The following is a 23,172-nucleotide window of genomic DNA, read 5'->3' on the forward strand; positions in this document are numbered from 1 at the left end:
CTTACAACTGGACCTGTTCTTGTGGTTGTTATGATCGCAGGACATACTTCAGCAAAAACCACCAGGGGACTTTGAGGAAGATGCTTTTAACTCACAAGTCCTGGAGGATATATTGCGCAACCAAGGGCCACAGTGAGGTCATGGGAGAAAAGAGAGAGCTTAGAGCTTGGGCTCTGCCTTTATTAGGGTCTGAGAGTGAAGTGTGTCTAGAGTTTCTTGGATTCACTACTTGTTGGCTAATTGAAAGTATAAGAGCAAGAATCATAGCACAAGAAGGGAGAAGTGGGTTATTCAAAGGGATAATTCAATCTTGATTACCTTGGGCTTTCCAAAAGGGGATCTCCATGGGTGGGACAGTCTGGTCCCTTATCTGGTTGGTTTGTTAGTATTAATAACTGTGTCATAGAGCTGGCAATGTGTTTATTCAGAATGGATATCTTTTGAAATAAATGCCTCAGGAATTGAAAGTCAAGCACTTACACTACAGCTAGTGATATTGAGTATCATTTCATGTGCCTATTAACCATTTGCACAAATGTACTGTTTACCTCTATCTATCTGTCCATCTATCAGAAATGCCTATTCAAGTCCTTTGCCCATTTTTCAACTGGTTTGTCTTTGTTGTTGAATAGTTTTTATTCTTAACAAGTTCCCAGGTGATGATGATCTGAGAATGCTGCTGCTGCTGCTGCTGCTAAGTCGCTTCAGTCGTATCTGACTCTGTGTGACCCCATAGACGGCAGCCCACCAGGCTCTCTGTCCCTGGGATTCTCCAGGCAAGAACACTGGAGTGGGTTGCCATTTCCTTCTCCAATGCAGGAAAGTGAAAAGTGAAAGTGAAGTTGCTCAGTCGTGTCTGACTCCTAGCGACCCCATGGATTGCAGCCTACCAGGCCCCTCCGTCCATGGGATTTTCCAGGCAAGAGTACTGGAGTGGGTTGCCATTGCCTTCTCTGATCTGAGAATAATACTTTGAAAATCACTGTTTTAGATTACAAATGTTAAGTGATGGAATCCCAGTCTTATTTGTGGTATAAAAGATGGGAAAATTTTGCTTGGTGTATGGTTTACTTCTTAGATTTTAATCACTTCTTAGGGTTTTGATATTCATCATCTATGGTTTTCCTGGGATTTTGATATATTAACTTGTTCCCCATAAAGCAACAGTGGGAGTCAGGCAGACCTGAAATTAAAAAATCCCAGTTCTATGTCACCCAACACCTTCAACCCCGCCACCCCAGAGATCACATATGGATGTGTTATGATATCCTGTGAATACACATCTTACTAAAGCTGGACCTGAAAGGATGTTACTACTGACTTGAAGATTTCGGAAACTCTTGTTCATACATCATAACAAAGCCTCAAAACTCCTAATCAGTAGGAATCATTTTATACATGTGATTTTTTTCTTTTTTAAAAAGGAGTAATTATCTAAAAGAACTCTTGCTTATTAGACTGAATTAGAGGAATTATCATTGGCCATGTGAATATGTAATTACCATGATTTATTTGTCAAGAACTGAACATAAGTAAATTTCCTACACTTTTATTGAATTTGAGAAGTTAATTAATGTGACTATTAAGCAAAACCCAGAGATCATTATACATGAAAGATTTCCTTTTAATTCTAATAAATTGATTTCAAAACCTATTAGGCTTGAAATTTCATTCACTTGTCCCTAAACATTTTTCTCTTTGGTTAATGGATCTCTGTACTTATCGTCACTAAAAATATTCTGGATCTATTTAAAAGATTTACAATAGTTCTTGCTGGACATACATAATTAAGTTTGTTTTCTGTGAAAATCAGTGGAAATGTCCTTTGGAATTAATGGAAAAGTATAATTTGTCTTATTATCATTACTTTGTATTTTTTAGTACTTTTTATTCCCCAAATACTATATAATCACTGGTTCCTCTTGAGCTGTTTTTATGTTACCCATTATAATGTTCTTTTAACACAATATGTGATTTACTCTCGTACGTGTCTCTGTGTAGTTCAAGGGGGAAAAGGAATAAGATGGGTTCTTGTACTACCCTGGGTTGGGGGTTCTCAAGATCACCACCAAGTCTGATGATTCCCTAGGAAGACTCACAGAAGTCGATATATAGTCATTATCATGCTGCTGCTACCGCTACGTCACTTCAGTCGTGTCCGACTCTGTGTGACCCCATAGACGGCAGCCCACCAGGCTCTCCCATCCCTGGGATTCTCCAGGCAAGAACACTGGAGTGAGTTGCCATTGCCTTCTCCAATGCATGAAAGTGAAAAGTGAAAGTGAAGTCGCTCAGTCGTGTCTGACTCTTAGCGACCCCATGGACTGCAGCCCACCAGGCTCCTCCGTCCATGGGATTTTCCAGGCAGGAGTACTGGAGTGGGGTGCCATTGCCTTCTCCGAGTCATGATCATAACTGTGATTTATTACAGAAAAAGATGCAAAGCACAATCAGCAAAGGGAAAATAAATATGCGATTAAAGTCTGGGGGACCAGATGCAATCTTCCAAGGATCCTCTCCTAGTGGACTTGCATAGGATGTGCTTACTTCCCCAACAACAAGTTGTGACGACACTTGAAAAATGCTGTCCACCAGGGAGCTCATTAGAGACTCCACGCCCAAGGTTTTATTGGGAGCTGCTCACAGAGGCAGTCTCTGCCTGGATGGCACCGTATGTCCAAACTCCCAGAAGGAAAGCAGGTGTTCAGATGTCTTGGTTATCTCCCTGGGTGTCTAACTCACTGCAGATTTTGGATATGCCAAACTCTCCATAATCATGAGAACAATTCCTTAAGATCTCTGTCTATCTCTCTATCTACCTACCTACCTACCTACCTATCATCTGTCTATCTGGAAACAGGGAAAAAAGATAGGGAATGCTGTAATTTGTTTATGGTTTTATATATATAACAAGAATTCTTCCAGCCCTGTGGACATCTGAAATCCCCCTTCCATTCATGAACAAGGTATTTATGCACAAAGATCCATCAAAGAGACCAGAAAACCTTTCCAGTCTACCTGAAACTTCAGACTGTATTACCCAAGTAAAGAAGTTAGCATCAAAAAACGTCAATCTACCTTTGTAGTCCTCAGATCTTTGCTTCTTGCAGTTTCTGTCCTGTGATTTTTCAATGGATAACGTGACTTTCTCTTTTAACTCCCCAGGAAATGCCATGCTTGAATGTACCTTGAGATGTGAAGCATGGCAAGAACTAACACCCAAGAACTCATCAGAATAAAAGCAGTCTGACAGCAGTGCTCTGGGGACCAGCCCCTCTCCTGCTAGCCATCAACATGAAGATGCTCCTGGGCTGAGGAGACGGCAACTTTCCAGGCATAACCAGTGTTTTCCGCATCGGTACTTGTTTACTGGGTAGGTCCAGATCAAGGGCAGACATGGATGGGCAGGGTGAAAACATACACTTTCTACTTCTTTGCCATCTCAGGCTTTCATTTTTTTCCTCATTATTTTGACAGCGTCTTACCTAGTCCCTCTGTGTCTTCTCTCCCTTCTACATTTTCAATTTATTTCGATCTTGGTATAGGATTTTTTTCTGTAAACATGAATCTGTTCATTTTGACTCCCTGAGTCCCATCTCACCCTCTAGGGTTCATTGAATAAATTCTCATATCCCTGACATTGCAATGAAAGACCACCACAATGTTTCCAGAGTTTATCCTCCCAGCCCCATTTCTTGCCACCTTGCTAGCAAGGGTGAGTCAGTCATTCTCCCTTGACCCTTAAATCTAAGAATTCACCAGATTTTAGAGTCCAGTGGTTTTGTAAGATCCACTATCGGTGAGATGCATTTTTCAAGGAGAATTGGTATTAAATTATACAAACAGATAAGTGCACATACCTTTATGTTTATACAATAATAATCAATATATAGCTTGATTAATTTTCATAACATAACCTTCATTCAAATCAAGGACATACCATCACCAGCTCCCCGATTAGTCTGTTCAGCTCCTCTTCCACTCACTCCCTGCCCCCTGCCTTCTATCGCCTGTGATTTGTTTTTCCAGTCTTCAACTCTATATAATAAACTTCACATAAAGTTTATTTACATAGAGTATGTTCCCTTTTGTATTGATTTGGCCAAAAAGTTGGTTTGGACTTTGGTAACATCTAATGGAAAAATCCATATGAACATTTTGGCCAACTCAATATCTAGCTTCTTTTGTTCAATATATGTTTATGAGGTTTGTCTGTGTTAGTGTGTGTAACAATATTTGGTTTATTCTCATTGCTGTGTTGTGTTCCAGTTTATCCATTTTATTTTGATGGACATGAAGTTGTTTTATTTTGGGGACTATTAGGAATGGCACTACTCTCAATATTCTTGTATATTTGTTTGGCAACTGCTGGTATATATTATAGTTGGATGTATACCTAGGAGTAAGAGCTCTAGGCCATAAAATATGTATAGGGCTTCCCTGGTGGCTCAGTGGTAAAGAATCTGCCTGCAATGCAGGAGACTCAGGTTCGATCCCTGGGTCAGGAAGGTCCCCTGGAAGAAGTAAATGGCAACCCACTCCAGCAATTAGGGCTTCCCTGATAACTTGGTTGGTAAAGAATCTGCCTGCAATGCAGGAGACCCTGGTTTGATCTCTGGGTTGGGAAGGTCCCCTGGAAGAAGTAAATGGCAACCCACTCCAGCATTTAGGGCTTCCCTGATAACTCAGTTGGTAAAAGAATCCGCCTGCAATGCAGGAGACCCTGGTTCGATTCCTGGGTCGGGAAGATCCTCTAGAGGAGAGATAGGCTACCCACTCCAGTATTCTTGGGCATCCCTTGTAGCTCAGCTGGTAAAGAATCTGCCTGTAATGCAGGAGACCTGAGTTCGATCCCTGGGTTGGGAAGATCCTCTGGAGAAGGGAAAGGCTACCCACTCCAGTATTCTGGCCTGGAGAATTCCATGCACTGTGTAGGGTCACAGAGAGTCGGACACAACTGAGCAACTTTCACTTTCAGGGTATGTATATCCCTGGTATACATATAGATAGCACCAAACAGTTCACTCAGATGGCTGTACTAATTTATATTCCCAGCCCACAGTGGATAAATGTTCATCAGCATCCTCACCAACACTTGGTAACATCGCCCTTTTTCGTGTTGCCCGTTCCCGTGGATGAGTAGTGCTATGTCCCTGTGGTTTTATGTTCCCTACTGACTACTGACATTGAAAAACTCTTTATATGTTTATTAGCCATTTTGATTTTTGTCTTTTGTCAAGTGTATATTCAAGTCCTTTGCTCATTGTTTCCTATTGATTTTAGGAATTATTTATATATTTGGAGTTATATAGCCTCGGCATCCTAAATATACACATGTGCATCGATCCTATTCTGTGTCTTGCCTTTTTGCTTTCAGTGTTATTTTTGGATGGATATTTATCTCATTCTGAGTCTTGCCTTTTCACTTTCAGGGTTACTTTTTGATGGACACAATTCTTAATTTTACTGAAGTCCAGTATGTTCTTCTTTTTTTTTAATCTTTATGGTCATCGTTTTTTGTGTCTAGTTGAGAAATTCCCTTCCTCAGTTTATGAAGATTTTCTCTCATCTAGAAGCATTACTGTTTTGCCTTTCATATTTAAATCTGAAATAGTCTAGACTTGATTTTTTAATATGATGTGAGGCAGAAATCATAGTATGGTATTTCCATATGGATATCCACCTGACTCAGTTTATTGAAAAATCCATAATCCTGCATTGTACTGCAGTGTCATCTTTGTCATAAATCAAGTATTTATATTTATCTATTTCTAGATTCTCTGTTTACTTCCTCTTTCTGACTTACCCTGTGTAATAGGCTTTAGGTTCAGCCACCTCATTAGAACTGAGTCAAACGTGTTCCTTTTTATGACTGAGTAGTAGTCCACTGTGTCTATGCACCACAGCTCCTTTATCCATTCATCTGTTGATGGACATCTAGGTTGCTTCCATGTACTAGCTATTATAAACAGTGCTGCAGTCAATGAACATTGGCGTACATGTGTCTTTCAATTATGGTTTCCTCAGGATATATATATACTGGGTTTCCTCAGCCCAGTAGTGGGATTGCTGGGTCATATGGTAGTTTTATCCCTAGTCTTTTAAGGAATCTAATTACTGTCTTCCATAGTGGCTGTATCAATTGTACGTTCCCATCGACAGTGCAAGAGGGTCTCCTTTTCTCCATACCCTCTCCAGCATTTATTGTACAGTTTTTTTGTTGATGACAGTTCTGATCAGTGTGAGGTGATATCTCATTGTAGTTTTGATTTGCATTTCTCTAATAATGAGTGATGTTGAGCATCTTTTCTTGTGTCTATTTGCTATCTCTATCTACTTCCATCAGTCAAATTATTTATCCATCCGTGTGCCAATGCACACTGTCTTAACTATTCCAGCTTTGTATTAAGTCTTGGCATTTAGGAGGGAAATCCTACAACTTTCTTCTTCAAGGTTGTCTTGGCTATTCCTCTATTCCTCTAAACTTTACAGTCAATTTTCACAGAAGTAAACCTTCTGGGATTTTGATTGGTATTTCATTGAATCTGTATATCTATTTGTGTGAGAAATTCTTTTTTCTTTTTGGCCACACCGTGAAGCTTGTGGGACTTAGTTCCTGGACCAGGAATTGAACTCCTGTCCTCAGCAGTGAAAGCAAGGAGTCCGAACCAGTGGCCCACCTGGGAAGGCCCGAGAATTTCTATTTTTATAATAGCAAGTTTTCTAATTGGTGAATATGGTTTATCCATTTATTTAGGACCACTTTAATTTTTGTAAAAATGCTTTATGGTTTTCTGTAGAGGTCTTGGCTAGCATGTTGTTTAGGGTTTTAGCATCGATGCTCATGAGAAATATCGTCTTGTAGTTTTCCTTTCTTGTGATGTCATTGTTAGGTTATGCTGGCCTCATAAAATGAGTTGAAGACGGCTTCTGCCCTTAAATTCTATGGATGGTTTTGTTAAGACTGGTGTTACTCCTGAATTTACTAGCAAGACCATAGAGCCCTGGTGTTTTCCTTGTGAGAGCTTTAAACTGCAGATTCAATTTGCTTAATAGATAGATGTTTAAAATTTTAAATTTGTCTCTCTGTCAATTTATTAAATTGTGTTTTGCTTTGAATGTATACATTTTGTCTAAATTGTCAATTTGTTGGTATAATGTTATCTATAATATCTTATTAGATTTTAGCATCTGTTTAATCTACAGTAATGTCCCTATTCCTTTCCCAATATTCACAGTTTGTCTTATCTCTCTTTTTCTTAGTATCTGTCACATTTAAATGTGAACCAACTTTTGACATGGTTGATTTTTTTCATTTTATATTTACTATTTCATTCATTTCCCCCTTTTGTTATTTCTTTTCTTCAACATTATTTGAATTTGATTTACTGTGCTTTAAAAAATTGCTTGTGATGGATGGATACTAGGAAGAAATACATTAAAATACTTTCTCCATAGTGGTGATAGATTACATTATACCATTCACCTTTATCCCTGTTGTCTTTTAAGGAACCAAAAGCATGTGTTTTCAAATGAGGATCCCTAAGAAACTGAGTACAAAAGCCTTACTTTTTTAGATGGTAGTTGGGCTTCCCTGGTGGCTCAGTTGGTGAAGAATCTGCCTGCATTGTGGGAGATCTGGGTTCAGTCCCTGGGTTGGAAAGATCCCCTGGAGGAGGGCATGGCAAGCCACTCTGCATTCTTGCCTGGAGAATCCCCATGGACAGAGAAGCCTGGCAGGCTACAGTCCATGGGGTCCAAAGAGTCAGGACTGAGAGACTCAGCAGAGTTTCTATGGTGTAGAACTGTGGCCATAATTACAATGTTGTTAACATAACAACTGGCAATGTTGCCCATTGGTCTGGAGGGTGGAGATCGTCTCTTGCACACCCAATTTATTATATAGTAAGAAGTGACTTACCCAGAGAAGAATTGAATACAGACTTCCCTGGTGGTCCAGTGGCTAAGACTCCACACTCTCAATGCAGGGGGCCTGGGTTCTATCCTTGGTCAGGGAACTAGATCCTACCTGCCACAACTGAAGATCCTGCATGCCACAACCAAGACCCAGTGCAGCCAAGTAAATAAATTATTTTATTTAAAAAATAAGAAGAATTGGATACTGGGCAGTGCCTTGGACGGTATGTCATTTTTCATCCTCTTTTGAAATTAATCTATTACTAGAACTGCATTAGTTCTCTAGACCTGCCATGGCAAATCACCACAAACTGGGTGACTTAGAAAAACAGAAATTTATTGTCTCAGAGTTCTGGGGACTAGGAGTCTGCAATCAAGACCTCAGCAGGATTATGGATCCTCTGAAACCTATAGGGGTCGGTTCCCTCCCTGTCTCTTTGTAGCCTCTGGTTTGCTGACAGTCCTTGGCGTTCCTTGGCTTGTAGATGCATCACTCTAATCTTTTGTCTTCACCTGGCCTTCTTCCCTCCTTGCCTGTCTGTCTCTGTGTTCAACCTTCCCCTTTGTTGTAAGGACACCAGTCATATTGGATTAGGGCCCACCTTAACAACTTCATTTTAAATGATTATTTCTACAAAGACCCTGTATCCCAATAAGGTCACAATCTGAGGGGCTGGGGGTTAGGACTCCAACGTATCTTATTTGAGTGACACAATTCATCTCACAGCAAGAACAATTTCAGTGCTTGTTGAAAAGTCTCTACAGGTGGACAAATGGAAAGCTAAACAATGGAAGGAAGGAAAAACCTCCCATAGACATGTAGGTAAAGCTCTCTCCTTGAATCTGGAGACATATTGTTCCAGTAGTTGAAGTGCTGCTCTCCAGATTCACCAGCGTTTTCAGGCAATACTGTTTCCAGCCTTTGATCCTATCAGTTTTAGTCCTTGGAGTGAACATCATTTGTTCCCATATGAGTAAAACAATTTGGTCCCCAGACTCAGCTCTATCATGGATAGGAAAGCTGCCTTAGCATTTTGAGGCCATATTGTGTTAATTGCTTTCAAACCTATACATGTTAAATTAAATCAATATTTTCAAGGTGACAGTCACCTTAAAGAGAAAAGGAAGTTTTTAGAAAATGATGGGAAGCTAGTGTGTACACTTCTAGACTACACCGAAGCTTCTCTCTGGCATCTCTTACCTTTCAGAAATTTAGTACCTACTCTGCTCCTGTGATTCGCTGTGGTTGTCTGCAATGTTTCTTTCTATATTGCACTTCAGCAGCATCTCCCTCTAGGCAGCATCAATAGATTTTTAAGAACAGAAAGCAGAGGGGCAAATGAACCACTAAGAATAGCTACATCCCTGGGTCAATTAAATCCAACTTGACATCTTTAGTGCATCTGTAATGCGATAATAATGATGATCTACCTCATAGCAATGTTGTGAGAAATAACAAACTAATGACTGCAAGCGCTCTGAAAATAGAAAGGGCCCAATAAAAGCTGGTAATTATTAACGGTAATCATTTGCAAGTGACCTAGAAATTACTGTTAAGTTATTGCAGACATCTTGTCATCCATTCTTTTCTTGTCAGTGTTGGACTTCCAGCCCCAGAAGTTGAGAGAGATTATATGTTGTTGCAGTGCGGCCCTCAGGAGCCTTCCAAGCAGAAGCTTAGAAGCAACACTATCTCTGCTTCACTTGTCTCTAAAGTTTTCTCTTGGGCTTCCCTGGTGGCTCAGTGGTAAAGAATCCACCCGCCAATGCATGAGACACAGGTTCAATCCCTGATTCGGGAAGCTCCCCCTTGCCTCAGAGCAACTAAGCTCATGAGCCGCAACTACTGAGCCTGTGCTCTAGAGCCAGGGAGCTACAACTACTGTGCCCTTGTGCTGTAACTATGAAGCCCACCCACCCTAGAGCCTATGCTCGGAAACAAGAGAAGCCCCCACAATGAGAGGTCTGCACACCACAGCTAGAGCAGCCCCCTCTCACTCCAACTGGAGAAAAGCCTGTGTAGCAAGGGAGACCTAGCACAGCCAAAAATAAATAAATAAATAAATAAAAATTATTAAAAAAAAGAATTAAACTAAAGTTTTCTCTTCTCTGTAATTGAACCTGGAGATAAATTCTTGACCTTTATTCATTCAGTCATGTATTTATTCATCCATCCAACCGTTATTTATTGAGCATTGCAGGCACAGAACTGGGTTCTGGGGATACAGAGATTTTAAAAAGTACACATGGTATCTATTCTCTTGGAGTTTATAGTGTTAGAGATAAAAATAAAATTGTAAAGAATGTACAGAGTGTACTAAGATGGGAATAGTAAAGGATGCTAGGAAGGGGCAAATAGCCCCACAATGGGAGCTGAAATATCATATACAGCCGTGGGCTGGATTGATAGGGTACTGTTGAGTTGAAACACCATGCCTCTCCGTTAAGGGTTATTCTGTTTCCTTCCATCACACTTTCCTAAAAGAATTGTCCTGATAGATGAACCTCCCCACCACCTATTTCTCCAAGTAACAGTTCATTAACATCCTTTGTCCTTTCTCTCTTCAAAAAAAAAAAAAACAGGACAGGGAGATCTTTTCTACCAAACTGAGGAGGACTGACCCCACCTCCCCAGCTATCCAGAGGAATAGAATGCATTCCTCATGACCAGCCACCAGAAGGATGTGCAATAGCCTGTTAGGTTTCCATTTCTGCCCGACCTCGAACATTCTCTGTGAAGAGTACGGAGCCACTTGTGCGGGTTCAACTCTACCCCCGACTAACAGTGACCCTGGTGAGGGGAATATCCTGGTCAGGATTTGTGGTTACTAGTCCTGCTATTCTCAATGCCTCCCAACCCTGACACCCTGGTCTCCCCTCCTTCCTGTGTCTTGGTGTTTGAGGTCATCCTTGGTTTTCTAGTTCCTTGGAGGCAGGCTATATTGCTCGTTCTCACTACTGAATGGGTTTTCCTTTTAAAGTCCTTATTGAGTTTGTTACAATACTGCTTCTGTTCTGTGTTTTAGTTTTTTGACTACAAGGCATTTGGGATCTGAAATCCCCGATCAGGCATTGAACCTCCACCTCCCTGCACTGGAAGGTGACATCTTAACCACTGGACTGCCAGGGCGGTCCCCTCAGGCCTTCTTTGTGACTGGAGAGTTTCACTACCCACCTGACCAGCGGCCGAGGTCCCAGTCTCTTTTCTGATGGTTGCCATCCCGCAGCTTGGAGCTCAGCTATGTCTCTTTCTGTCCTTTCTGGACACAGCCTCGGACCCAGGACTTGTTTTGAATGGTTTGCTAGTGGTACTTGAATCTGGCCCACTCACCCTTTCCTTACCTTCCCGCCTTCCACAAATATTTATTGAGTCCTTCTTAGGATCTCCATAGCACGCTCAACCTTTTGGACACAAAGGTTCAAACTAATGTTCAGAGTTCCCTGCACGGCTCTCTCTAGAGTCACCAAATACTGGGAGGACCCAGGCAGCTCCTCAGCCTACTAAGGTGAAAGGCGTTTGAAACGAAGGTCAAGTAAGGACAGAATATGAAGCTCTCACTTCAAAAAGTGACTGCTCCCTGGGTACCCACCAGAGCAGCAGGCAGTCAGCTCAGGCCAGCTTGGATCTCTCTGTTCTGACTTTGGGTTCGTTCAGCATCCTCTCCACTTTGCTCAGCAATCATCTTTCTCCGATGAGCACAGTCTGACCCTGTAAATGGCTATTCTTTTTGCTCAACACAGCCTCTAATTCCTGTAATTGTTCCTGGACTCTGTAATGGGCTCTGATTGTAACCACAAAAAAAAAAAAAAAAAAAAACCAACAACAGTTTTTCTGGGCTTGGTTTGGCCCCAGGAGAAGTACTTTACTGTGTGATTTCTTGGATTTGACCTGTTGGGTCAAACAAAGTTTTAGGGGCTCAGCCGAGTATGTGGATCCCAGCACCCATGGATCCTGATCTTCCTTCATGGACTCCTAGTCTGCTCTGCCAGCTGGACCCGTTCTCTGACACCCACCACAGCATGGGTTTACTGGAGAGGGGAGAATACAGTGTTTGAGAGTTGCTTCAAGTAGTGGGAAGGACATGCTTTGGAACCTGGCTTCACCACCTGTAAATACGTGTGATCTTGGGTAATTAATTTACTTCACATCTATGAATTTCAAATTCTACTCTGTAACAATTACAGTGTAATTGAAGGAAGCAGAATTTATTTCATCAGGCTGTTGTGGATATTAAATAAGACAGTAAATGTACAGTGTCCTTATGGCAGAAAGTGAAGAACTAAAAATCCTCTTGATGAAAGTGAAAGAGGAGAGTGAAAAAGTGGCTTAAAGCTCAACATTCAGAAAACAAAGATCATGGCATCTGGTCCCATCACTTCATGGCAAATAGATGGGGAAACAATGGAAACAGTGAGAGACTTTATTTTGGGGGGCTCCAAAATCACTGCAGATGGTGACTGCAGCCATGAAATTAAAAGACGCTTACTCCTTGGAAGGAAAGTTATGACCAACCTAGACAGCATATTAAAAAGCAGAGACATTACTTTGCCAACAAATGTCTGTCTAGTCAAGGCTATGGTTTTTCCAGTGGTCATGTATGGATGTGAGAGTTGGACTGTGAAGAAAGCTGAGTGCCGAAGAATTAATGCTTTTAAACTGTGATGTTAAAGAGGACTCTTGAGAGTCCCTTGGACTGCAAGGAGATCCAACCAATCCATCCTAAAAGAAATCAGTCCTGAATATTTATTGGAAGGACTGATGTTGAAGCTGAAACTCCAATACTTTGGCCACCTGATGTGAAGAGCTGACTCATTTGAAAAGACCCTGATGCTGGGAAAGATTGGAGGCAGCAGGAGAAGGGGATGACAGAGGATGATATAGTTGGATGGCATCACCAACTCAATGGACATGAGTTTGAGTAAACTGTGGGGGTTGGTGATGGACAGGGATGCCTGGTGTGCTGCAGTCCATGGGGTTGCAAAGAGTTGGACACAACTGAGTGACTGAACTGAACTGACTGAAATGTACAGTATCAGCACATAAGTTGGCATAGAGTAACTGCTTAAAAATGTTGGTTCCTGGGACTTCCCTGGTAGTCTGGTGGTTAAGAGTCCGCCTGCCAATACAGGGGACATGGGTTCGATCCTGGTCTGGGAAGATTCCATATGCTACAGGGCAACTAAGCCCGTGTGCCACAGCTACTGAGAACATGCTGTAGAGCCCATGCTCCAACATGGACAGCAACTAGAGAAAGCCCATGCACAGCAACTAAGACCCAGTGAAGCCAGAAATAAATTTCTTTTTAAAATGTTGGTTGCTTCATAACTTTTAGAGCTGCTACTTAAAATCTGTGGCATCAACTGGATCTCTCAAATCTCCATAAGTTTTGTTTTTTTGTTTACTTCAGACTACACCTTATTATTGGGCTTCCCTGGTGGCTTCAATGGTAAAGAATCCACCTGCAATGTGGGAGACCGGGGTTCGATCCCTGGGTTGGGAAGATCCCTTGGAGGAGGGCATGCAACCCACTCTAGTGTTCTTGTCTGGAGAAGCCCATGGACAGTGGAGCCTGGCAGGCTACAGTCCATGGGGTCACAAAGAGTTGGACATGACTGAGTGACTAAACACAGTCCAGCACACCTTATTATTATCTTTGTTAAATACATTTTTGAAGTAGACACAAACAAAAAGACACAATGGATTCAAATCCATCAAGATTAGCAAACTCTAGGGAAGATTGTGGTTTTATTAATATTTTCTCTAATTAATTTTGTTTAATTCAGATCACTCATAATAATATAACCTAATTATACTTTGTAAGTATCTGTTAATTATGCAGATAAATATATATAATAAGTATATAAATCTCTGTGTCCTGTCTTGTATAATTTAGGAATCAACCTCTAGGTCTAGGTTGGTTAGATGTCATCCCTCATTGCCTATTTTCTAAACTCCAGGATTGGGAGAGAATCATAATTTTTAAAAAGTGATTGTTTAAGGAGGCTTGTAAGGCTAATAATTATAATGTTAGATTCTAGGGCTGCTAACCTGACAGTCCTGTGACCCCCAAGGATAAATTAATTTAAAGTGAATGAAGAAGAAGTACAATTATTTCCTTTTGTAGGGCGAAGGAGTGCTTGTTAAGAATAAAGTGTGTGATCGAATGCTAATGATGGTTCTGCAGGCTGAGCATTTCTGTGTGCCTTAGGTACACAAATTGCTCTTGGTGGCTATAACTCTGTTTCTTGCGAAATGTGCTCCTTGGGGAAGTATAAAAGAAAAGTATTCTTAGGTCTGTTGTTCAGAGAAAAATGCCACTGCTTTCATATGATGAGGAATAAGGTAGGAGATGAGGAAGGCTGTATTACGAGTGTTTATCTCTGTTTTATGATTCTGTGTTAGGGATGGCATGGAGCAAGTACACTGAGTGTTATTAATATTATAGAAAGTGAAAGAAAGTGAAGTCGCTCAGTCATGTTAGACTCTTTGCGACCCCATGGGCTGTAGCCTACCTGGCTCCTCCATTCATGGGCTTTTCCAGGCAGGAATACTGGAGTGGGTTGCCATTTCCTTCTCCTGGAGATCTTCCTGACCCAGGGATTGAACCTGGGTCTCCCGCATTGTAGGCAGACGCTTTACCCTCTGAGCCACCACCAGGGTAGTAATATTATAGAACATGGTTGCTATTAATCAGGGCTTCCCGGGTGGTGCTAGTGGTAAAAAACTCACCTGCCAGTGAAGGAGTCTTAAGAGACATGAGTTTGATCCCTGGGTTGGAAAGATCCCCTGGAAGAAGGCTTGGCAACCCAGTCTAGTATTCTTGTCTGGAGAATCCCATGTACAGAGGAGCCTGGCGGGCTACAATCTCACAATGAGTCAGACACAACTGAAGCCACTTAGCATGCATGAATGCTGTTAATCGAGTACAATGCAATGGTTATTTTTGGAATGTAAATCTTCAGATGACATAGCAAGAATATGTCCTTCTCAAGTGTCCCCAAAGAAAGACAGAGCCTCAGTTCCTCAAGTGTTCTAGACAGAGTGGGACTCTGCCTATTTCAAGTCCCCTGAGGTTAAGTAGGACAATGTTTCTTGGAAATGCGGGTGGTAATGAAATATTGTAATAAAACCATTATTATATTCTGGATTTATAAAATTTAAAAAACAGCTTTAGATGCTCTCATTTTTTTTTCTTAAAAAAGACTTGGAAATATTTTCCAGTTATCCCTCTCTATGTTAGAATAAAAATTATATGATCTGGGACTATTCACTCTAAGGTACTGTTCTACAGAGAAGAACAGCCCATTTGAACATTTAATCATGGGCCTGGAATATGTAATTCATAGGTTTTAGTAAATTCTTGGCCATTGCCTTGCTTCAGCTGGATGTAAACAAGTACTTTGAACCTCCTTGGACTTAAGTCTCTCCAAGAAATAAGGGTTAATATAGAAAAAGTCATCTAAGTGCTTGGCTAGAGCTATTCCCCGTGCATTGTGGCATTCAGTGCCCCAAGAATCCTACATGGGCCTTCACCCAGGTTGTGAGGGAGGCTGGTGGTGAGGGGATGCAAAAGATGCTGATGGATACCACCACCAGGAATCTGCCTATCTTTGCTTTTGTACCTGCACATCAGGTACCCCAGATTCCTTCACATACCTCTAGCCTGAAATAGACATCTGAGATTCTGGGTTACTTTGGTAGAAACAGCCTCCAAAGTACCCCTTATAGACTCAGGCATGCATTAAATTGTTGTGCCTGGCCCAGTGCCCAGGTCATTCACTGGAATGGCTGCTCTGCCCTGTGATCTTTAACACACTGAGATTGTCATCATCTCTGAGACTGCGTTGCAAAGTCAAGGTCATGTCCAGTCACTCATGAGATCTTAGTGGGTCTGTTTTTCCCAACCATTTTCCCTCATTCTATGGTCTCATTGTTTACTCCTTTGAAAGTAAGCAAGGTGTCAATAAAATGCTCATCTGAAAAAAAACTCAATAAAAAGACATACAAATTCACAGTTTCACACGTAAAAGGCTTCACAATTATGCGTGGTTTTGAAAGCTGGGCCTTTATATTTGTAGGCGCTAACAAAATATTGTCTGATATACAGAATAGAATCTCCTGTATTTCTCATTCTTCCTCCACTCTTTCTACCTTTCAGATTAACAAACTCAAGAATTTTAGGATAAAAAGAAATATTCAGTCCTGCTGAAAATGGACAACACCAACTAACTTCTTAAATACCATGGATTTTCTTCTCTACTGTGCTGAGTCGCTTCAGTCGTGTCCAACTCTTTGCAACCCTACGGACCACCTGTCCATGGGGATTCTCCAGGCAAGAATACTGGAGTGGGTTGCCATGACCTCTCCAGGAGATCTTCCTACTCTTCCTATTTTCTTCCCTACTCATATCTGTTCTTTGCTTCACACTCACAATATTTTAATCTCAGAATTTCATCATATCATACCACAGTTTTCCAGGTCTAATCCCTACCACTATATCAGAGTCCTGAACTGATTCAACATATTGCAGGACTCTGCATAGGTGGATTTACCACTGAATACTTTGCTTTGATCTCTCTAGGGATCTGAAGTGAGCACACTTGCCTTTGGGTGTGCGCCAGTCTTTCATTTGAAAAACCCAAACAAAGATCTCTCCCCTCGACAGTGTATATGTTAGGGAGACTTCCAACAGCATCCCCAAAGACAAAACTGACAAGAGACAGTAAACAACGTTCGATAAATAGAACCTGTTTTGGTGAATGCCTTCTGGTGTTGTGTTTTGATGTAGCACTTGGAAATTTTCCCAGCTGGTTAATAATTTATGGGTTATTTGAATATATTGAGGCACAAATACACAACTTTAATTGGGAAAAAACCTCTTATTTGTCCTTATTCTCCACACCCCCCCATTATTGTATTCTAATGGTGTCCTTCAAAAATAATTCCAGGATTTAAGAAGACATTTTTTTCTAAAAGAAAGCATTAATGGAGAGTTTTTCATATCCTGTTGGATCCTGCATGCTGTCCAAGGAACTCCACAGAGTTGACAACATCAGGTATTATTCTACCAGAAGAGAGTAGACAGGAATATTTTTAGAAAAATATTTATAAAGCAGTGTCTCTAATTGGACAGAAAAGTGAAAAGACAAGTGACTTGGCTTTTCTGTTCTTGGCGGATGGGGGGTTGTTTTTCCAGTGTTCTGGAAAGTCCAGCCCAAGTCGCTCCTTATTCTGGGATGGGACCGGCCACGGCTGTGGAAGCAACAGAGCCTCCCTTTGTTCCTGAGGCCGGACTGTAGCTGTTAGAGCTCACAAGCCTCCAGTGTTCCCATCGGGCGTGCAAAGGAAAAGCCTGGTGCAGAACTCTGGGGAGTTTTAATTAGTCAACAAAGTAATCAGATAGGGACAAGGTTGTTCTCAACAGTACCCAGCATACAATAATGCAGAAAATAAGCACAGAAATAAGAAGAGCAGTGGGTGAAAGAGAAAGGACATAAACAGGAAGATTAAGATGAAACTATGTGGGAAATTGGTACCGAAAACACAGCTATGAAGCCCTGGATACATAAAGAGTGTAGGATGATCAGTTATACCTAAGACCAGAGCAAGCCCGGTCTCATGGGAGGCAAAGCTCTTCTCCAGCTTCTGACCTCAAAGAAATTCCTCCAGCAGCTTTTATCTGAAAGATCTGCACTCTCATTCCTACATCAAACACAGTGATCAGATTTTCTGTGGTTATTCGGTTTGATTCCGTCAGTATAGACAGAGGAGAGATCACATTCTCTGAAGTCAAATAGGTGGGACAAAGCCTTCTGTCTGACTCACAGCTATCCATGTCTGTGTTCTTCACTCCTGCCTCATTTTTTTTTTCCAGGCAAGGCTTTACTGGGGCCCCTACTGCAGTAGGGGGACTGCTGCTGCTGCTGCTAAGTCGCTTCAGTCGTGTCCGACTCTGCGTGACCCCATAGACGGCAGCATACCAGGCTCCTCCGTCCATGTTCTGGACAGAGGCAAGAATACTGGAGTGGGGTGCCATTTCCTTCTCCAATGCATGAAAGTGAAAAGTGAAAGTGAAGTCGCTCAGTCATGCCTGACTCTTAGCAACCCCATGGACTGCAGCCTACCAGGCTCCTCCGTCCGTGGGATTCTCCAGGCAAGAGTACTGGAGTGGGGTGCCATTGCCTTCTCCGAGTAGGGGGACTAAGAACACACAATTTCCCTTGCTTGCTCGGCTAGCTCCCAAGGCAGGGGTGCAGGGTGATGACCTTGTTCCGTATATGGGGTGAGGGCACCGGTGTGTCCAGGGATTGGGCTGCAGGGGTGGCTTAGGTGGCTTGCCCACCCCGTTGGTGGTGCTGAGTGCAGGGGCCATGTGCAGTACCCTCCTTTTGCTCCCAACACCCAGTTTCTGCTCCTGGCTCTTCAGAAGTCACAATCAGGATTTTTTTTGGTCTTTTCATATCTTTTTCCTCATAATTTGCCCCAACTGCACATGCACACAGTTATTTTCAGACCCATATAGCTTCTTTATATTTTGTTGCTCAAGGAAAGGTTTGACTTGCCTCTCTCTTTATCTCTCCACAGAGGATGGAGGACAAATAAAAGGAAATAAATATTCAGTTTTTTTTTTTTTACTGTATATGTTAAGTGCAGGGCTAGGAGATTCATATATGTTGTTTCATTCAGTCCTCACAATGAATCTGTAGTGGAAGTACTCTCTCTCCCATTTTATAGATGAGGAAAGAGGTTAAAAAAGAGGTTAACCACCCTAGAGGTTATCAAATGTACCCGATGCTGGTATATGTTAGGGGCATGAATTGGGCCCACAGCTGATTTTTATGATACATCAACTACAGCTCTAATTTCTGCTCAAATCAATCAGTCATCAAGATCTTTCTAAGCTCTTCTCCGTGTCCAGCTCTGGAGATGTTCCATACCTCCTCAAAATTCCTCCATTTATTTGCTAACTCCCAGCCTGGGGAGAAACAGCAGGGGACAATATCTGTGGATTAAAGAAGAGTGAAAGGGATTTGATCTTTTTTATATTCCAGTGATGTTTCATTTTTCTACTTTATTTTTTCTCCGATCATCCACCCTTAAGCAATCTATTGGTCAGGATATTAAAAATGAGCAGAAAACCTGTTTTTTCTTTCTTTTTTTTTTTTCAGCTACCCTTTATCTAAGCAAGGCATAGCTCGCTAGAGGTAATTTCAATCCATTTTGGAGAGAAGGCTGCCTGCCTTGGCATGTTTTTATCCCTAATACCGTCAGGCTGTAGATGAATCCAGGACAAAGAGCCTTCATTGTATTATAAGGGAGAGAAACAGAGTTAAAGTCATCTTAACTTTGTAATGAATAGCATTTGTCAGAGTGAATATTTGGCTCCTGGGAGGTTAAAGGAGAAACAGGACTAAAATGCTTTAGTAGTCCAGAGACTAGCACAGTGAAATGAATTTATTGCTTTTAGTGGAGTCCCCAGCGGACAGTGCATAATGAAACTCACTATCTGATGAGGCCGCCTCGGTGCAGGAGACGCACTGGCAAGCAGAGCGGCGTGCTGAGCATTGGCTGCCGGGAAACCTGAGGTGACCCTCACACCTGCCGCAGAGGTGGCAGATTCCGTCGCTGTCTGGGCGAACTGATACGCAGAATAAATGTTGAAAGCTCTTAGTGAGGGTGGTGGGGGGTGGTCAGGGGCCTATCACGGCTGCTGCAGAGATCATCCATTTTTCAGGGTTGGCTGTCCAGAGATGAGACAGATTGGACACCCATAGGACACTGAGAGCCCAACTGTACAGCTATAAAATGAATTACACCAATTTGTGTCCAGCCAGGAGTGTTTTTCGGAGAAGGCAATGGCACCCCACTCCAGTACTCTTGCCTGGAAAATCCCATGGACTGAGCAGCCTGGTGGGCTGCAGTCCATGGCGTCACTAGGAGTTGGGCACGACTGAGCGACTTCACTTTTTCTTTTCACCTTCATGCATTGGAGAAGGAAATGGCAACCACTCCAGTGTTCTTGCCTGGAGAATCCCAGGGACTGGGGAGCCTGGTGGGCTGCCTGCCGTCTATGGGGTCGCACAGAGTCGGACACAACTGAAGCAACTTAGCAGACTTAGCAGCAGGAGTGTTTTTAACAAACCCAGAGGCCCAGCTAAGTTCTCTGGATGCTGAATAAGGAAGTAAGTGAATTCGGCACCTCTGACCTCCAAGCACAAAGCCACTTGTTGGACAGAAGCACATGGGTAGTGGGGAGTACAGAATGCTTTTTGGTACAGAAAGAATTGTAGGGAGGGGCTTCCAGTTTTGCCAAGGAATGGAAGGTTAAAACATAGCCACAGCCTCTAAGATGGAGAGGAACCCAAGAGACTCCCCTAGTACAAACAATTTCAAAACAGGAGTGGAAGGAGAGAAACACAAACATCTATCTAGATGTAACTCCATTGAGTATCAATTGAGAGGGGAGACGAATACCACTTCTTTCCTACTGCCAGAAGTCTTCTCCTGAAGCTTCTATTCCATTATTCACCCCATTTATGTATGTGTAATATTAAATCATATCATTATATGTCCTTATATTCCACTGGATTAAATGTTGTTTAAGGACAGAAACCATATTAATGTAGGGGTGCTTGCATGCGTGCTAAGTCCAACTCTTTGTGATCCTCTATGGACTGTAGCCTGCCAGGCTCCTCTGTCCATGGGATTTTTCATGCAAGAATACTGAAGTGGGTTGCCACGCCCTCTTCCAAGGGATCTTCCTGACCCAGGCATTGAACCTGCATCTCCTGCATTGGCAGATGGGTCCTTTGTCATTGGGCCACCTGGGAAGCCCTTAATGTAGGAGAAAGGAGTAGAAATTGCTGCAACCACTTTGGAAAGTGGTTTAGTATTCTCTCTTAAAGTTGAGCCTTTGTATACCCTGGTACCTAGCAATGCTACTCTATCTTGGCAAATAGCCAAGATACAACCTTGCACATACGCAGCATGGGTTCCCTATGAGAATGTTAAACTTGGGACCAAATGTCTATAAATGAAGGGAACAAATAAATGGTAGGTTCACATAATAGAGGGAGAAGGCAATGGCACCCCACTCCAGTACTGTTCCCCAGAAAATCCCATGGAGGGAGGAGCCTGGTAGGCTGCAGTCCATGGGGTCGCACAGAGTTGGACATGACTGAAGCGACTTAGTAGTAGTAGTCATCACATAATAGAATATTATATAGTAATCAAGCAAATGAACCACAACAGTTTTGCAACAGTATGGATAAATCTCTGCAAGTAATGTTAAGTGGGAAAAATTAAGACTGGTCAAAATTTTAACTTTTCCAAAGTTAAAAGCAATTTTTGAAATGTTATTATCACACGCACGTATGAGAACAGGAAGTGATGTCCATAGAACTGAGGATGGTGTGGAATGGGTTGAGGAGACCATATAGTTGGATGTGGGTTTTCAAGGTTCTGGCTATTATTTTGGGTGGTGGGTTTATAGTTGTTTAATACAAATGACTAAATAATGAATAAACAGAAATGGATCAAGCATAGGCCAATAATGAGACTGTGACCAAGGATTAGGGTAAATCTAATTCTGGCCACCTGAGAGCTAAAGGGATGAAAAAGGAAAATAAGAATAATTTATGCTGATTCTAGAATACTTCATTTAGTACTTGTTGTTTAATAGAATTTCATAACCATGATGATGGAATAAAATGTTTGAATCTAATTAGGCTCCTTTGTAATAGGGTTACTCATAATTAGTACTCCAAGCAGAGTAGTTCTCATATATTGGTCCAAGTTTTTGAGTCTTGACTCAAGCCTTGGCATAATTCATAGGAAGAAATTATTTTTTTCTAAATATTCAAACATTTATTCTTTTCAACATTTTGTTATGAAAATTTCAAATTTACAGCAACATGGAAAGAATTTTACAATGAACATCGTATACCTACTACCTCAGTTCTACCATTAACATTTTGCTCTACTTATATCACATACCCATCTATCCTTCTCTCCATCCAATCAACCTGTCCCAGTTTTTTGTTATATTTCAGAGTAAATTGCAAATATCAGAACATGCATGCATGCTAAGTTGCTTCAGTTGTGTCTGATTCTTTGCGACCCCATGGACTATAGCCCACCAGGCTTCTCTGTCCATGAAATTTTCCAGGCAAGAATACTGGACTGAGTTGCCATTTCCTCCTCCAAAATATCAGCATACTTCTCCATAAATACTTTAGCATTCATGTCTTTAGCTCCAACATTTCATTTCTTTTCTTGCTTACAAGAGGCTATAGATAAAAAAAAAATCAAGGCATTCTGAATGAAAAAGAAAAGTGTCAAGTAGATTTGAAACATAAAGCAGTAGAAAGAATGTGGTTTTTAAAAATGCTCTTCAGTAACTGAGCTCCAGCATCTCAGGAGCAGCATGACCAGTGAAAAGAGGACCGTTTGGTTGACGGAGGAGGACAAGTCGATCTTGAATGAGGCCCAAGGGAAATGCAATCCAGAGGTAGGTGGCACAAAGGTAAAGACACCTGCAGAAATGTTGGCAGGCAGAATCAAATCCCCACACTCTGATCAGCCCCCACGTCAGCTCCTGTGGTCTCTCTGGTAGGAGCAGTTACAGCCTCCCTGCAGCATGGGGGCTCAGCTTTTGTTCCTAAACGGAACTGGATGTGATTCTTTAAGTAGGAGAAGCCCGGACACAAAGATTCATACAAGCAAACAGGGCAGATGTTGAAAGGGCAGTTTTCACCTCAACACAATATCACGATTATCTGGCAAAGAGGGTAAGATCACTACAGCTCTAGCTGGCCCAGATCAGGGCCCTCTTACTAGGTACTTCCAGGAGGGTGTGTGTGTGTGTGTGTGTATGTGTGTGTGTGTGTGTGCGCTCAGTCGTCTCTAACTCTTTGTGACTGCATGGACTGTAGCCTGCCAGGCCCCTCTGTCCTTGGAGTTCTCCAGGCAAGAATACTGGAGTGGGTTACCATATCCTACTCCAGGGGATCTTCCCTACCCAGGGGTCAAATCCACGTCTCTTAGGTCTCCTGCATTGGCAGGTAGGTTCTCTACCACTAGCACCAGCTTGGAAGCCCTCCAGGAGGTTGGAGGGACTTCTGTTCCTTACTCTTTAAACTCCTGTTCAGAAGAGACGACTGACGGAGTTACCATCGTCCCAGTTTAGCCCTTGGCATAGACCTGCCACTTCCCACCGAATAATTCTTCCTTCAGTTCTGTTCTACCAAAGTCAT

The 23,172-nt window shown here is 42.0% G+C and overlaps 1 long non-coding RNA gene across 1 annotated transcript in view; it reads left to right on the forward strand.

Moving 5' to 3' along the window:
- Positions 1-23,172, forward strand: part of LOC138985972 (uncharacterized) — an 86,739-nt gene that overhangs the window by 31,233 nt on the left and 32,334 nt on the right. The window contains exon 2 of the long non-coding RNA XR_011462903.1: positions 3,166-3,373. This is a non-coding gene — a long non-coding RNA (uncharacterized lncRNA). The remainder of the gene's footprint in view (positions 1-3,165; positions 3,374-23,172) is intronic.

This window comes from Bos mutus, chromosome 27 (genome assembly GCF_027580195.1).
Source record: "Bos mutus isolate GX-2022 chromosome 27, NWIPB_WYAK_1.1, whole genome shotgun sequence".
NCBI lineage: Eukaryota > Metazoa > Chordata > Mammalia > Artiodactyla > Bovidae > Bos > Bos mutus.